This window comes from Haemorhous mexicanus, chromosome 9 (assembly GCF_027477595.1).
Source record: "Haemorhous mexicanus isolate bHaeMex1 chromosome 9, bHaeMex1.pri, whole genome shotgun sequence".
NCBI lineage: Eukaryota > Metazoa > Chordata > Aves > Passeriformes > Fringillidae > Haemorhous > Haemorhous mexicanus.
In genome coordinates, this window is record NC_082349.1 from 3,610,004 (window position 1) to 3,625,688 (window position 15,685).

The window sequence follows — 15,685 nt, forward strand, 5'->3', positions numbered from 1 at the left end:
TATTTGTGGCTTTATTTATTTGTACTAAAAGCCTTAAGCTTGTTATGGCATTTTTGCAGTGTTTCTGTGGCTTGTGTTGAGTGAGTGTGTGCAGAGCAGTTGTTCCCTGGACTTTTGGATTAATGTTTGTCATATGATTGCCTGTGATTTCATGACCTCTGTGGCTGAAGTGAGCCCTGGGGGGTTTTTTATGTATGTGCAATTTAGCTTTTAATTAAGGCCTTGTTATCCAGGGAGTTGCAGCTTGGTTGGCTCGCATGCCCCAAGGTTCTCCTGGCTTGATACTGAAGTAAGGTAGCCCATATTTGGAAATATTCAGCTCATTTCTCTTGTTTCAGTTTTCCAAGCTGTTTGAATTAATCTTCAGTCTTCTCTTCCAATGTTTACTGAAGAACAGCAGTTTTTTTTAACACTCCCTTGTATCACACAGTGTGATCAGCCCAGCTCAGACAATGTGCATTCATGCTGGGGTCTGTTGCTCATTTAGCAGTCTACAAACTCCTAATGAAGTGCAGATGCACTGGGGAAGATCCACCCTCTACAGATGAACCCTGGATCAGGATGCACTGAGGAGCAGTGGCAAGCAATTCACAGAAGCCACTTGTAGGCATTGTAGAGAGAGTAGTTTTACTTTTCTTCCTATTGACTCCTTTTTTTCCTTGCTAAATGGCTCATCAGGTCCCTGTGTATAAATCTTAAAATGTATATTATACCTGGACATAAAATCTGTCTTTTTGCAGGAACATGACTGGTTTCTGTTGGTGCAGGTTTTGGGTGCTCAGGCTGCCTTGTGTGCACAGAAGTGATTTCCAGAATGGACTTCCTTTTCATGCACTATCTCCCTCATCTGTCTCTGGATACCCAAGGAATTGGGAGCTTCGACAGATGCCTGGCTGCAGATTAATTCCAGATGACCGGAGCAGATAGGTACCAGAGCCTTTCCCTTTTGCTCCTGCTGCTCCCCAAAGCAGGAATTTACTTGACAGCAAGTTCCCAAGATGCCACCACACTCAGCTGTTTTACTAAAGTAATCTAAAGATTACTATTACCAGATTTTCATACATCTATGTTGGAATCATTTAGCATAAGGGCAACTCAAGCTGGATTTTATAGCTGTGGTTCAGTATGTAATTCTGGATAATCCTATGCCATCTCTATGAAGTAGTAGAGGTGCCTCACACATCTGAATTTCCACCCCAGGCCAAATTTGACAAGCAGGAGGTGTTGAGATATTTGTAGCCAATGTTTTTATTGACAAAACGCATGTTTGTAAAATCAGGATAGAGTTCTGAGCTCAGATTTGGTGCATATTTCAATTTCCTTGTATGTGGGCTCCAGCATCTCCATCCTGGCCCAGTTTTAATAGTTTAGTGTCTCATTCTTGGAGAGTGCTTTTTACTGATGCCTGTGACTTAAAACTGTTTATTTCAGCCTCTCATTTTTCCACAAGCTCAGTGGTGAGATGTTGACCTGGGTACTGCACTAATCTAATAATCTTTAGAAATCGTTCTGGGGTGTTTAATATTTGCACAGTGGCCAAACTCTGAGTTCAGTCAGTCGTAATCATCACACTGGAGCATGGTCAAGATGCAAAGTTTGGCCTGGACCCTGTGGCCATCTGGTTGCAGGGAAACCAGCTGCCTCTCGAGCTAAAAATGCCCTTCATCCATCATGATAAATCCCCTTTTCTACTAAATAACCTTCGTTCGGTAGTCTGCATCCCTGTTTGTAAATGGCCATACTCTTCAAACAGGACTGTTGATGGTATTTTAGGTTTCATGAGGCGTCTTGGGGAAAAATCACACCAGATACCCTGGCAATAAGTGGGGATAGATGAGCCAGATCTTGCAGAAATTCGTGACCAGGTCCATGAACCTTGGTGGCATCACCTGGGAAGGCAGGTGCATGTGAATCATTTGAGCCAAGGGGTGTAGAAAGGCACCTGTGAAGGGACAGGACTCTCCCAAAGGAAAGGCACATTCAGAGCACTTCAAATTTTACTTTTTTGTGATACAGGAGAGGAGTCATGCCTCCCAACATTGACTTCTCCATTGGTTGCTAACTGAGCAGAAGAGATACTGGTTACCCCACTGAGTTCAGATGCCTCAAGTAGCTCAAATAAATAATGGTTTAGTCACTCATTTCTCTCCATTGATTCTAAAGGGAATCTAGAGCACCAGCTCCAATGTAGACATCAACCCTGGAGACATCTAATATCCCTAGAGATGCGAATCTCAGCTGGGCTGCCTCTGCCTCTAAGCTTGAATATGAGAAAAGAGAAGCCAGGCTGACATCAAAGGCAGTTCGAGACATAAAACAGATGCAAAATGTCAAGAAAGATAAAAGACATTAGGTGCCCCATGGTCCTCGGAAGCCAAGGGCACCCATCTGAAAATGAAGCAGCAAAGCAATTTCTCTGCAAGAAAGCAGCAGAGAAAAAGGCAGACTTGGACCAGCGCAGGAGGAGAAAAATTTCCTTTCAACACTGAAAGTAACAGTTTCTAAAATCCACCTTCTCTGTCCCTCCCAAAATGTAAATGCTAGTAGTTACCCCTGTGAAAATCTGGAGCAGTTTTGTGGTAGTAAGTAGCAGATTCTTGGCTACTGAAGCCTCAGTGTGGCAGATGGGTTTTTTGGAAAATGACACTTGTGCAGCCCAGCTGGTAACCACAGCTGAGATCTCCCTCTTGGAGATCTTAGAAGTCAACGGCTGCATCGGCTTTGATTTCACTGGAAGCAGTGGCTGGGCTGCTGGAAATTGCACCCAGGTGTGAGGTGGAGAGGTCAGACTTGGCCAGCAGCTCCCAGGGTGATAACTGACCTGTTTCAGGCAATCCAGGCAATTCCCCCTGTTTACCAGGAAAAATGGCTGTGTTAACTGTGATACTGCCGGAACCTCTGGCAAATATTTTTTGCCTTTTTAGGTGAGCTATTAAAAATGTTTCCTGCCCTGCATTTGGGTGATATTTTTGGCTGATGGTTGAGCACGTCTGCCTGTCGCTGCCCAAGCCCCCTGCTTTGGAAAGGCCAATCTGCTGCCATCCTGCTGCTAAACCAAGCCAGGAGCAGGCATTTTCCACTCCCCAGCAGGAGAGGCTGGCTCTAGGAAACAGTCCCCTTCTGAATCACGCGAGAAACTTGCAATATTAAACAATTTTATTGAATAAAAGGATAGCGGATTGTTTTGTCTCACATGTGGCAAAATGGAAAGCAGTCAACAATTTCCCTGAAAAGTAAACAACACAGCATAGGGCAGCTCTGCTGAGGCTGCTGTTGAAATCTTCATTCTCCCAGAAAATTTGGAAGCAGTGTTATTTTCAGCTGGAGGGAGGAGAAGTGTGTGGCACATCTGACCAGTCGCACTTGCCTCTGACTCAGAAACATCAGCTGAGTTTTGACTTTTTCTCTGCTGAGGGCTGCATATTGTTCCCCCAGTACAAATTGCTTTGTATTTCAAATGTTTCTTGCACCAGGTCTCCCTGTCCCTAACAATAAATGGAGGGACCTCCAAAGTGTTTTCAGCATCACCTGCAAACAGGTTTTTTTGTATTTTAACTTTCCTTGAGATGCAGAAAGCACAGCTTGCTTTGTACCATCTGATCTGACTGCTATTTAACCCTCCTTTTCCAATAGTTTCTGTGTTCTCAAACTTTGTCTCTAAAACTTACTTTTTGTGCCCATGCCATATGCACACCCACCTGGATGTGTTATGTGCTATGTTATGTTTTATGCTGTGCTAAGTGCTATGCACACACACCTAACCATGATGTGTTATAAGTAGAGATAGCTGTGGATTTTCCATCCTGTCATTTTCCAACTGAAAAAGTACATTCGAAAACATCATGTTTTGCTGTTGAAAAATAGAAATCCTTTCCCCCTGCATGTACAGCCCCCAAATAAAGCCATCGTTGGGAAAATTGAAATTAAATATTTCATTTGGGGATAGAGTGATTGTAATTAGAGTATATGTAATGTTTCTGCTTAAAGTTTTCTTTTTCATCATTTCAACCAAGTGTTGAACTGCTCTTGCCAGTGGTGAAACCAGGGACAGCCAGAGCCCTGATTCAATCCTGAACTTTCTCCCTTACTCCCTTCATGTGGGTAACAGAGGTTATTGCACCAGGAGTGATGGAAGTGGCATTTGGCTGAGGCCACAGACCTATGGGAAAGGAAGAAGTCCTGATTTTGAGAGTGGGATTTGGTGTTTCACATCATTGCTGCCAGAGAAAGAGGCAGTGCTGGGCTGCTCCTGAGATTTTGGGTCCGTGAGATACTTCCCATTGCCCTGGGAACACTGAGGTGGTCTTTGGTTTGCCAAAATTGCCTTTGTGAGTGTTTCTTTAGAGGGGATGTGTTGCAGGGGGAATTGTCATTTTCTGCTTTAGGAGGGACTAAAGAAGTAACTTTGGATGACTTCCACTGTCAGAATCAAGCTGGTGATGAAGAAGTTGGTACGTGTCTAGTCTCAGTTCATATTGATCTCTACAAAAAAGCAAGGGAAGTACTTGCTCTTTTAAAATGTAGTTATAGAAATTATGGCTGTCCAGTCAGAAAGTGGAGGTCAGCACTGGTGATTCTGCTTAGCCCTCAGAGCCCTAAAGCACTTTGAAACACAGAGTTGTCTTGCTTCTACCTGTAGAAATTCACAGTTATCCTCCATGGCAGGAGTTATTTATTTATTTAATTTTCACGAATGAGACTAGTTGATTGGTTTGGGGGAGGGGGTGTTTGTTTTGTTGATTTGTTTTCCCCCTATAAATATTTTTTTTTCCATCTAGGCATGCTGAAAAAGGAAAATTATCTATTCCATAGCTACAGGCTTGTCTATGATCTAGTTATGTCCCCTGAAAATTGCCTCAGCTTTCAGAAATGTCTGTTTTAGAGAAAACATAACATTACAGCTGTTTTGCAGTATTTAAAGGGCAGAAGCACCTAAGCTATTGCTCCCCTGACTTCTGTTTCCAATGAGTGAAAATTATCTTACAGACAGAATATTGCTGATCACCAAACAGTGCAGAATTGTTGTTTGATTCCTATTCTCTAACAGGGATGCACCAAAAATAGAAACAGCTGCATCTTTCAATTGAGTGAAATTTGAATAATGTTGCTGTGCTGGAAATAAAATGGAAAAGCCACATGGAATGAGGGGTTTGATCTTGTAGGTCCAAATGAGACCAAAATTCAGTTTTCTGTAGCAGATCTAGTTCTAGATTTTCTGTGACCCAAAACTCACAAACATTTTAATCTAGGTTCTAGTTTCATATGAAGACTGTAACCCTGGTACAAAGGTTTACCTTGCACTGCTCAAGGAATGTTCTCACCAGCAGATGCTGGCAGTGGACAGGTGTACAGACCAGTAATTGCTGGATGATCTCAGTGAGATGTTAGATCAAGAAATTAAGACTGCTTTTCTTCCTTAATCCTGTTCATTTCACAGCTTTTAATAAATTTACTGAAAATAGTGGAATTTTTCCTAAAGTTATTTTTTTTTAAATCAGACAAACAAGAACACCTGCAAGCTGTAATTCTGGGGATCTACACATCTCTCTTACAAAGGAATAGAAGGAAAGTAGCCCCAAACCCCAGGCCCCTCCATGATGCTGCTCTGTGCTGTCCTTGCCTGTAAGGCTGAGCCTGCAGGTGTTACTTTGCATGGATGTTGGACCAGCTACAGGTCCCTGGCACGCAGCAGAGCTGTTATTTGGTAAACAAGTTCTTCTGAAACAGTGGAGCTGAAAGCAATTTCTGCACATGAGATGGATAAACTAAGTGGTTTGGGTCTTGCAGTACCTAAATATATTCAAAGACCCAGGTCCTGGTGCAGGACAGATTGTGGTGATCGCCCAGCACGCAGCCGTGACACCGGGGCTCCTTGCTGTGCTCCACAGGACACAACAGACAGGGAAACAGCTTTCCATCCTGCTGCAGTCCTGCCAGAGCGAGTTTGTTCCTCCAAGTCTGCCTAGGACTGCTTGGAAAGCTTTGGAGGGCCCTTCTTACTTGATTTGTTGTCACCCCACGAGATCACACCTGTGCTGCTCCCACCCTCCTGTTCCTCTCAGTTTCTGTGGGTCCCCAGGACATCCCAAAGGTTGTCCCTCTGCAACATTTACATCTTTCACATACTTGGGCTCATTTGTCATGTCCCTCACTTTACTCATTGCACGGTGATGCATATTTACTAATTCTAACATTTCCTCGTTAGTCATTCCCTCCAGGCCCATTAATCACTATAAATTCCCAAACGAGAGGCTGCAGTACATCGTTCCTTCCAACAGACAGCTGACACGTAGTAATTAGGCAGCTGAACATAAAAATAATGAGGCTGAGGCTCCCGCAGATCTCCTTCCCCCTCTCGGCACCTCGGGGGCAGCCTCTCTGCAGCCACCACTGCACAAGCTGTTCCCCAGCACGGATGTGCCTGCTTCCCTCTCTTTACCCCCCAAACCTGCTCTCTGATCCATTGGAGAGGTACCCAGGCATTTAGCTTTGTGACTTCTGGCAGTATTTTTCCATGCATCACATCAACACACACTGAATTATTTAATCTCTCTGCCTCCCCTGTTTCCCCGTCATGCAGGGACTGGTCCAGCTCCCGTTGTTCATCTCTACCTGCTGCTCCAGAAAACCCTCGTGCCAAGCTGCCCTGCCAGCTTGCTGCAGCCTCTCTAACTCAGAGCACACTCTTGGAAATAAATACATCTTCTCACAACAGCTTCACTCCCTGAAATAAAGAGCGTGATTCAGGCAGGGGTTTGACTGCCATGTGCAACGCAGAAATGGTCTGAGAGACCAAAAGGCTCTTTGTGTCCAGACTAATTTCCCTGTTTTCTTGTATTCTCCCTCCTCTGCACAGTTAGGGAGCACTTTTAAGGAGCAGTTCTGCAGTCTTTTTTTCCTTTTTTTTTTCCCTGTGGTGATCACTTTTGTTTGCCACAGAAATACCTTGGAAATTGAGTGCCCATGGAGAGGGACACAGCACCATCCCCTCCAAATCACACTGCAGTGTCCAGCATCACTGGCCAAACTAGAGTTAATGAGAATTAGGAAGAAACTTCCCCTGCAGCTCTTTTTTCCTCTCCTGCTCCTTTCTGAAGCAATGTGTCTTGGCTGCATTTGGCTTAAAAAGACCCTTGATCTGCTTTGTTTATGGTAATTTCTTTATTCCTGAGAGAGAGAGGGAAGGCAGCACCGAACTGATATTGTTCTGGGACTGCAGATGGGCAGATGGTTTGAAAAAACGATTGCAAGATTTCACTTGCACTCTGGGCCTGTCTTTCACATTTGGGTGAAAGACCAAGTTTTGTCTTCTGTCACGGGAAGCCTAATTTAGATTGCCTAAAACTTGAAATCAGTTTGAAGACAAATCCCCAAGGTCAACGACTCCACAGATTTGGAGGTTAAGGAATTGAGGTTAAGAACTGACAAACGAGGAAGCCAAGGCAAGATTATGGAAATGAGGATCTGTAGCAAATTCTCTCTTGTTTCCCCCTTGTAACCTCCTAATGACATTAGTGCCTGTCTTTGACGGTCCCTTCTCAAAGGGGAACTTACTTGAGCGCTAAAGACGCTTTTATGAGTCCCAGAGACACACACAGGAAAACATGTGGGCAAATCTGCTAAGACTCAGATATGGGACACAGTCCTTAAAAGCCCTGCACCGACTTAAAAGAAATGACCTGAAATAAGGGAGACAAGAAAACACACTTGGCAGCTGGGTCACCACCCCTGTATCCCCATCCCAGACCCTGTGTTGAAAGCAAACATCCTTTTTTTACCTCCATGCTGCTGACTGCACTCAGTTAAAAATTCAATCTTCGCATCTCCCCAGTGAGCTGGAGCACTTCTACTGTCCCTTTCTCACAGCTGTGAAGCTGTGATTCAGAGGGATTGGAGCCAACACCATAAACCAGCACCTATTAACACTGTCCAGCCCAAACCACCATCTCTCTAGTCCTTGGAGCAACTTAGCCTTTTTGTAATGCAGTTTTTGTTGCTTATGCCAGCACTGCTCGGAGGTTGCTGAACTCATTTACTCCAGGGAGAGTTTCTGCACATCTGGTCCGTGGCTGGAAATTTTTTTTCTGTATCTCACCCTTCTTCACCAAGGAACACCATGTGAAGCTTGGGCTAGATTTGTCTCTGCATGTGGTGGTTCTTTGACTAAAACACAAGACCAGCATTTTCCTGCAAGGCTGTCTCACCCCCAGCTGCAAGAGAAGTTTCCCTCCTGGATTCAGTGTAACATCAAACCTTTCCTCCCACTTTTTCTCTTGATCATCCCCTTTAAAACTACTCAGAGAGCTGCTCAAGAACAGCTGGGTGGGTAGGAGGCATTTAATGAAGATGCCTTTACTTACCCATCAAGTTGGAGAGCTGAGCCATGGTGCTCACTCCTTCTCCCCTTCTTGTCTGTAGGACTTTTCTAAGAGTGCTGGTGAGCTCAGGCCCCTTTTGCCCCTATGATTAGATGGCAGAAAGCAAGGTGAACTTGCTCCTTTTCTTTTAATATATTAGCCAGCTATGGTTAATGAAAAGCTGAAAGGTAATTTTTAACTGTACCGTGAATAAGATATAGCCTTAAAGGGGAGCAAGGTATCCCTGAGGATGGTGGCATTAAGTATGGATGAATTATGTACATGGCTGTTTGGGAAGCACCTTACTTACCTGTCTAAAAGATCTGCCATCCTGCTGATCTCAGATGGATGAATTTATGGCCTGGTTATAAATTTCCTGATGCCTCAGCTTCCTAACCTTGAAACATTCATTCAAAGTAGCTATAGCTTTACAAATAGATATTTTTTTTTTTCAGAAATAGAGTTTTTCCATCTGTTTGTTCCATTTTCCCATCTGTTCCTCCAGCCTCATAGTCTTTTTCAACCTGTTTACGAAGATTGTCTTTAAGTGAATATATATATATAACTTATATATAACTTATATATAACTCTTTTTTCTATTCCAGGACAATTGTTTCTTTCACAGTGGTTTGGTTTGTTCTTAAACTGAATTTTTCTGGGCACTTTTTTTGCTAATACATTTACCTTTCCTATATGCATTGTGATCCTCCAATGTGCTCATTACCCTTTGAGGCCACCAGGAATTCTTGTCAGATGCAGGGTGATCACTGTGGCAGGGCCAGACCATGAGCTGCAGCCACATCCCAGTGAGAAAGCCAGCATATCCCATGGATGTGGCATTCTGGTGTCCAGCTGGGTGCCACGAAGATGGGTGACACCAGGGAGTTCTAGCAGAGAGCCCAACTCTTGTGCCCTCCCCCACAATATCAGTCAGTCCCTGCTCAGGAGCATTTTCTGCTCTCATGACCCAGGTGAAGATGGCCTTGTATCAGCTCCCAAGGCTCTGCTTTCACTGAAAAACCTCTAGTATCTCCTGAGTAGTGACTAGGTAGAGATGAAGGTACCCAACACAGTCCTCAACCTGACCAATCTGGAAAAAATTCCCTGGAATCAGCAGCCAGTATTGTATTACAATTAGATCAGAAGCTGGACTGGATTTCTCTCTGTTATTTGTCTGACAGGCACAAGTAAGCACCCTCTGAGAAGGGATCATTTCTGCTACACAGAGAGCAAATCTGAGTCTCTCCAGGCCACCCAAAAAGTGATTTTTGATTTGTCAAAATAATCCTTTAAGCAGAGGAATTGAGAGCTTGGAAGATATCCAAAAATGTGTTAATCTACACTTTTTTAATTTCTCTTTTTATGTAAGGAAGGGGGAAAACTAATAATAAGCTTGTAAATCATGTGATTAAGTTTAAAGAAAAATGCTTTGGGAAAGTTTTCTAGCCTCCTGCAAGACATTTTGTTTTTATTCCTTCTGTCTCCACAAGACTTTTGCCTTCTACCGTTTGCCAGCAGGACTGGAAAAATTCTACTGGTCCTGTCATCGCAAGGGACGCTTGTGGAATTGTTTTATTGTTACCCTTCTCCTTCTGGTGGGATGAGATCAGTCCCTTCATTTAGCTGAAGTCAAGGCATCTTCTCTCTAGTTTCAGACGTGCCAAGCTCCTTGTAAACAACGAGGGCCTTTGTTTAATTGTTGGGTGTTCGTGAACCTCTGAAGATTGCTGTGCTCCACCTTTCAGGTAAAAGGGCTCACAGGAAGCCTTTGGGGCAGAGAAGACCCCAATTCCACTTTCCATACAGGGGGATTCTCCCAGCAGGACTCTCAGCAGACTAAAGACAACATTGATGTCTTTTGAATGTTTATCAAAAGCATCTTGCTAAGGTTGGGGAGGGGGCAGTAGCCTTCTGCAGCAGCCCCTCCTCTTGGTCTTGGCTTTATTTTAGGGTGGTCTTATGGCCACTAAGCAGACATAAGCTATAAATTTACCACCAATGGCTGCTGTTTTGGGCTCTTTTGGGGATTTTAGGCACAAGAAGCCAGTCCTGCCTGTTTTATAGCAAGCCCAATGCTTCACCTACCAGCTCAGCATAGAAAGTTTACCCATTACCAACCTGTGTCCGTTGGGTTCCCTTTGTACCCAGAAAACAAAGGCTCTGTGTTCACAGCTAAATCTCCATCCAAGTGTTTCCTGTAACAAAACAAAAGCCTGCTAAATAGGAACGTTTCTCCCTCTGGGAAACGATGCATTCCCTCACGTTCACGGTATGCAGTGTTCCCTTAGTTCAGTGATTTTGTTACTTTTTACAGTTCAGTTTCCATACGCTGCTGCTCATGTGTGGTGCCAATGCTGCTGGTGATGAATTTCTCGCAGAGCTGACTTGAGCAATGTCTCTCTGTAGTAATCATTTTCTGTCTCCCCAGCGTTTAGCTGAGTACATCGTCTCCAAGACCTTTCACCAAGCATCCATCAGCAAGGAGTTCAAGCTAAGCAAGACATTACCCCGTTCCAGAGGCTGAGCAAATCACATGCCTACCCTGCAACTAATTACTTCTATTGGCTGATTGGTTTTTAATGCATCTGTTTTACAGGTAAACAGATTTATCTTAGGAAGGCATAGGTAATAATGATGCTGGAGTTTTTTTATTCATTGCCTTCCATCAGAGACTGAAGAGCTGGATGCTGAAATAGGTGTCATTTAGCTGTACAGTCCCTTGATTTTTGTACCTAGGCAGAACTGGCATCTGGGATTGCTGGACAAGATTGGGAAAGCCTGAAAAACTTGTGGAGCCTTCTAACAAGACTCCATAAGTGGATGACATTAACCAATAACATGTGGTTTCCAACCCCAGCTCCTCATCAACCTCCCCTTTATCAAACAGAACTTTTTGTAATTGTCAGAGTCCCTGGAGAAGCGAGTTCCTAGTTCAAGGAGCCCACAACATGGATCTCACATGCAGACAGCACAAGAGCATCAGCCATTTGTGATGTTCCACTCACCCTCCTGATCCCAGGTACAAATCTGATCATGGATACCTTGCAGACATCTCAGCAACTGGCCAGTGTGATGCTGTTTGTACAGTGTTTGTATTGCAGAAACACTCAGAAATGTCCCAGAGCACACAACCCATGGATCAAGGAGACCCAAAAATCAGTGCTTGACCCAAAGTACTTAAGATTGAAACACCAGAAGGGTAGATGGAAGCACTGGAGACAGAAAAGCTCTGCTCACTGGTATAATTTAGATACAATCAGGGGATTGCAATAAGGGAATGGATCCTGAATATCCATTTCAGCAATACAAATTAGGGAAAGGGAAGAAATTCACCAAGCTAAAATTCTTGGAGGGAGATGTCATATATGTACACAGTAAGGTAAAGCCACGGGCAGAGAGCACTGTCTTGGTGATGCCCTCATCCACACCACTCCTGCACATGTTTTTTAACTTGTTTTCAAAGAAATGTGGGTCTTACAACCAAAAATCTATTGCTAGAGGTACTCAAGAGTGGCAGTGGCTGCCTTCAATCTATCATGGCCAGCCTTGGAGACCTGAGCCAGGGTGAACCCAACAAGCACTCACCAGTGTCCATATGTAACAGACCTGCTCAGGTGAAAATGTGGCTCCCCCATTCCTGGACTTTTTTGCTTTGGAAAGACCCTTCTTTTTTTTTCCACCACTGCCAAAAAAAAAAAAAAAAAAAAAAAAAAGAAAAAAAAAGAAAAAAAAGAAAAAAAAAAGAAAATGTTTTCAGGGTAAATTTTACCAGGGCCAGGTTTTCCTGCCTGCCCTCTCAGGGCTGGGGGAAGGAGGAAGACCTTTACCTGCTGCTCGCTGCCGGGCAGGGGGCACCACGAAGGAAACAGGACCCAGCCGTCTGGCGGCAGCTTTTTTCGGCTGGATTTCGGCTCGCCTGCCGGGCTGGGGTTGCAGCTGGCTGGCCTGATCTCCTTCCCTCCCACCGGCTCTCACTGGGAGCAGAACATGCCTTCTCCTGCTGATTTCTGCTTGCCATATTGATTGCAGCAGGGTATAATGGAGACAAGTCAGGCAGAAAGCCAGCCACCCTTGGGAATGATTAAAGAGCAAGCAGGAAAGGATAGAAGTGAAGAAAAACAGGCTGACACTTAGGACGTGGTGGATTTGGAGCAAATTATGCCCTTTTCCCCACCTCACCCCTGCGAGGTGCCTGGGATGGTTCAGCGGCACCTCTATTTCAGCTCTGCCCAAAAGAAGCATCATATCGACCCCCATGAACGCGGGGAACAAAATCCCCAGAACGTGTACAATATCCCTATTGTGCATGGATTTGCAGCCTGATTATTCAGAGCATAGCCAAGGAAAGGTAAGGCTATGACCCATTGTTTTCCTGCGATCAATTGAATACTGTCATTTGCATTTAAAACGCTCTAAATTCGCACTGTCAATATGCCAAACAGCTGCTCGAGCTTTTCAGCATTCCATGGTGACAATCACACTATCATACATCATTGGCACCAGGATTTGCAATACTCTCAGTGTCAAAATTTTGTGGGTTTTTTTAAGAGGGGAAAAAAAAAAAAAAATCCTCCCCTCCCCCCAAAATACCCAAACCTGTGAAAAATCCACTTTTAAAATGATGGCGTTGGATGCTGCTAAGCAGGCCTTCACAGATGCCAACATATCAAAATTCATCTCTTTTCTTCCTCTCCTACAATTAAAAGGTAGTTAAGAAAGAGGCTGTTCCTGATAGACCCACCTTCTGTTTTCTCCTTTGTATGCGTATTATTCATTAGCAGTCTAATAAGAGTTTCAAAATGCTCTGTGCCTCTGCCAGCAGGGCATATGTATGTAGACATGTGCTTGTGACAGATAAGTACATAAACAGCATATTGGCACCAGAAAGACATCTGTGCCTAGAAAAACGCTTGTGATATGTACATAAATGACATTTTAGCTCTAGTCAAGTCCTTGTGGCTTTGAGAGGAATATGTGACTGTACTCTTCTCTGTGAATACTGAAAAGGTGCGCCTTAGACGGGAGAGTTTTCCCGAGGTTTACGGGGAGCCGGAGGATGCGGAGCAGCCCGGGTTGCAGCCCCGGCGCTGCCAGGTTGCGGCAGACGGTGGGAGAGCCGTGCCAGGGGAGGGTGGGCTCTGCCTCTGGCGCTGCCGCGGGCGCGGCCCCGGGGGGAAGCACCCGGCGCCCCCAAATCCCACTCGCTGCATCCGGACGGGATGTGCCTGCGGGGCGGCGCTGGCAACGGCGGCGCAGCTCCCGGGTGCGAAGGGAATAAAATCTTGGACCAAAAAGCCAGGGGTGATGCAGGGTCGGGGGGCACAGGGAGGGCTCCCTGCAGCACTTTCTGCTAACCGCATTTAATTAGCTGGCTGAAGTCTGAATGCAATCCCTTCACAACTGGCTTCTACAGCAGAAAAGGGACATTTTGGACTCTAACAGAAGGGGACTGAGCATCCCATCTTCTGGGATCCTTCCCAGATGGCACAGGCAGACGCTGTAGATCTGCTCACACCACTTGGTTTAGGCTCCTAATGCCTCAGTTTGCCCATTCCTGGTGACAGCTCCCTGACTTGGAGCTCTGATGAGCACTCTGATGGCCAGGAGGTAACAGGTGAGAGGTCTACAGTCCCAGGAAAACCTAGAGATTACTTGCACCTAGTCTGGGTGAGGGAGGAGAGAGAGAAGATGCAAAATTGGAGGCACTTCAGTATTCACCACACACACAGAGCAGTAAATATGGACTTGGCTTCCTGATTCAGGTCATTGAAGCCAAAGTCTGGGATATATGGGAGCCCTTATGTTCCAGTGAAATCACCCCAAGCGGGGAACTTCAGCCTAAGTAGTGAGTTCAACCATGTCTTTGAGGAGTTCACCCCAGGAGGTTTGGGTACTCCAGCACTCTCCATTCCTGGCTTTCTGAAATTACAAATCCCCTGTAGATTTCATTTGATCCCGTAAAGTAAATCCTGAAAGGAAATGAGTATCATAATCTGTCACTCCAGGTTCATGAAGACTCATCTGTGCTGGACCATGAAACAGCAGCTGCACCTGCATGAAAACCTTCTGGAACATGGCATTAAGACAGATATCGGGGTGGTCGCTGCTGTTCAAGAGCTTTCCCGTGGTGAAAATGGCCTCACTTCCTTGGGTCTGACATAAAGAGGAGAGAAACAGCAAAAAATTCCTTGCTGGAAATCAGGATGGGTCCTTGGACTTTGCTGAGCCTGTTTGTTGATGTGACCTGAGTACACGGCTCCCCGGGTGGGTGGGAGTCTCACACCTCCAACTTGATGGATGGAACAACAGTGGTGGATGAGCTGTTACTTGCCTGAAAAAAAGTGTTTTGGGGGAAAATTGTCTCCAGTCATTTTCATTTTGCATGTGATTTTTCCTACATATGTTTCTAATCATTAAGAAATTCTGTAGCTTAAATAATGCTCTGAAAGTACGGTAACTGTTGGACTACATTCTGTTGTAACCTTATTGAATTTCACTTCTCTGGAAAAAATAATGGGATACTATATCTTGAAAAACAAATGGTAATTGCATTTTTAACAGAATGTTTCTCTTTGTGTTTCAAAACCTTCTGCACACAGTTAGACATCTAGCCAGGGAAGAAGGTACAAAGCATATGGGCCAATTTCTGTCTCTTGGCTGTTTAAGATGCCTTAATATTCAGGCAGTGATGTGTGCCTGTCCATGCAATATGGCATAATTTATCCACGTGGTATCCTTGAGTTCAGGTGAGGTGGTCAAAAGCTGTGTACTGTCATCAGGGAGGTATTCAAGGAGAAATTGGGGGAAGGTGGGTCTACATTGTGTTCCTTACTAGATGTGTGGGAGCACATCCTCCTATGAACTCAAATTTGTGTTATATGATCTGCAGAAGACCAAAGTTCCAGCATTCATGGTGCTGGCCAGAGGAACAGGTTCATCCTGCAGGTGACCAAGATCTTACAGATAAGGATCTTGTCAACACTGCAGAGATTGGCCTTGTCCAAAAACCTTTGCACTGCCCACGTGCCACAGTGATGTGACTTCCTCAGTGCTTTGGGGTTTGCACATCACCACGTGCTGAGAACCGGGTTGATTAAAGCCTGGCACCCGAAATAGAATCACCACAGTTTGATAACATGCTGGTGTTACTGTCTGCCAAGGTTAGGAGAGCCCTGGTAGTACTGGAAGGCTCTTCTCTAATTCTTTTTAAATCTGGCGTGTTAAGAACTTTGTGAGGGGATGCATTTGGACATGTGAAGCTTCAAGGCAAAGGAATAGACTTGAGGTTTCTGACTGACAAGACACATGTGAGTACATGCAGAATGTGC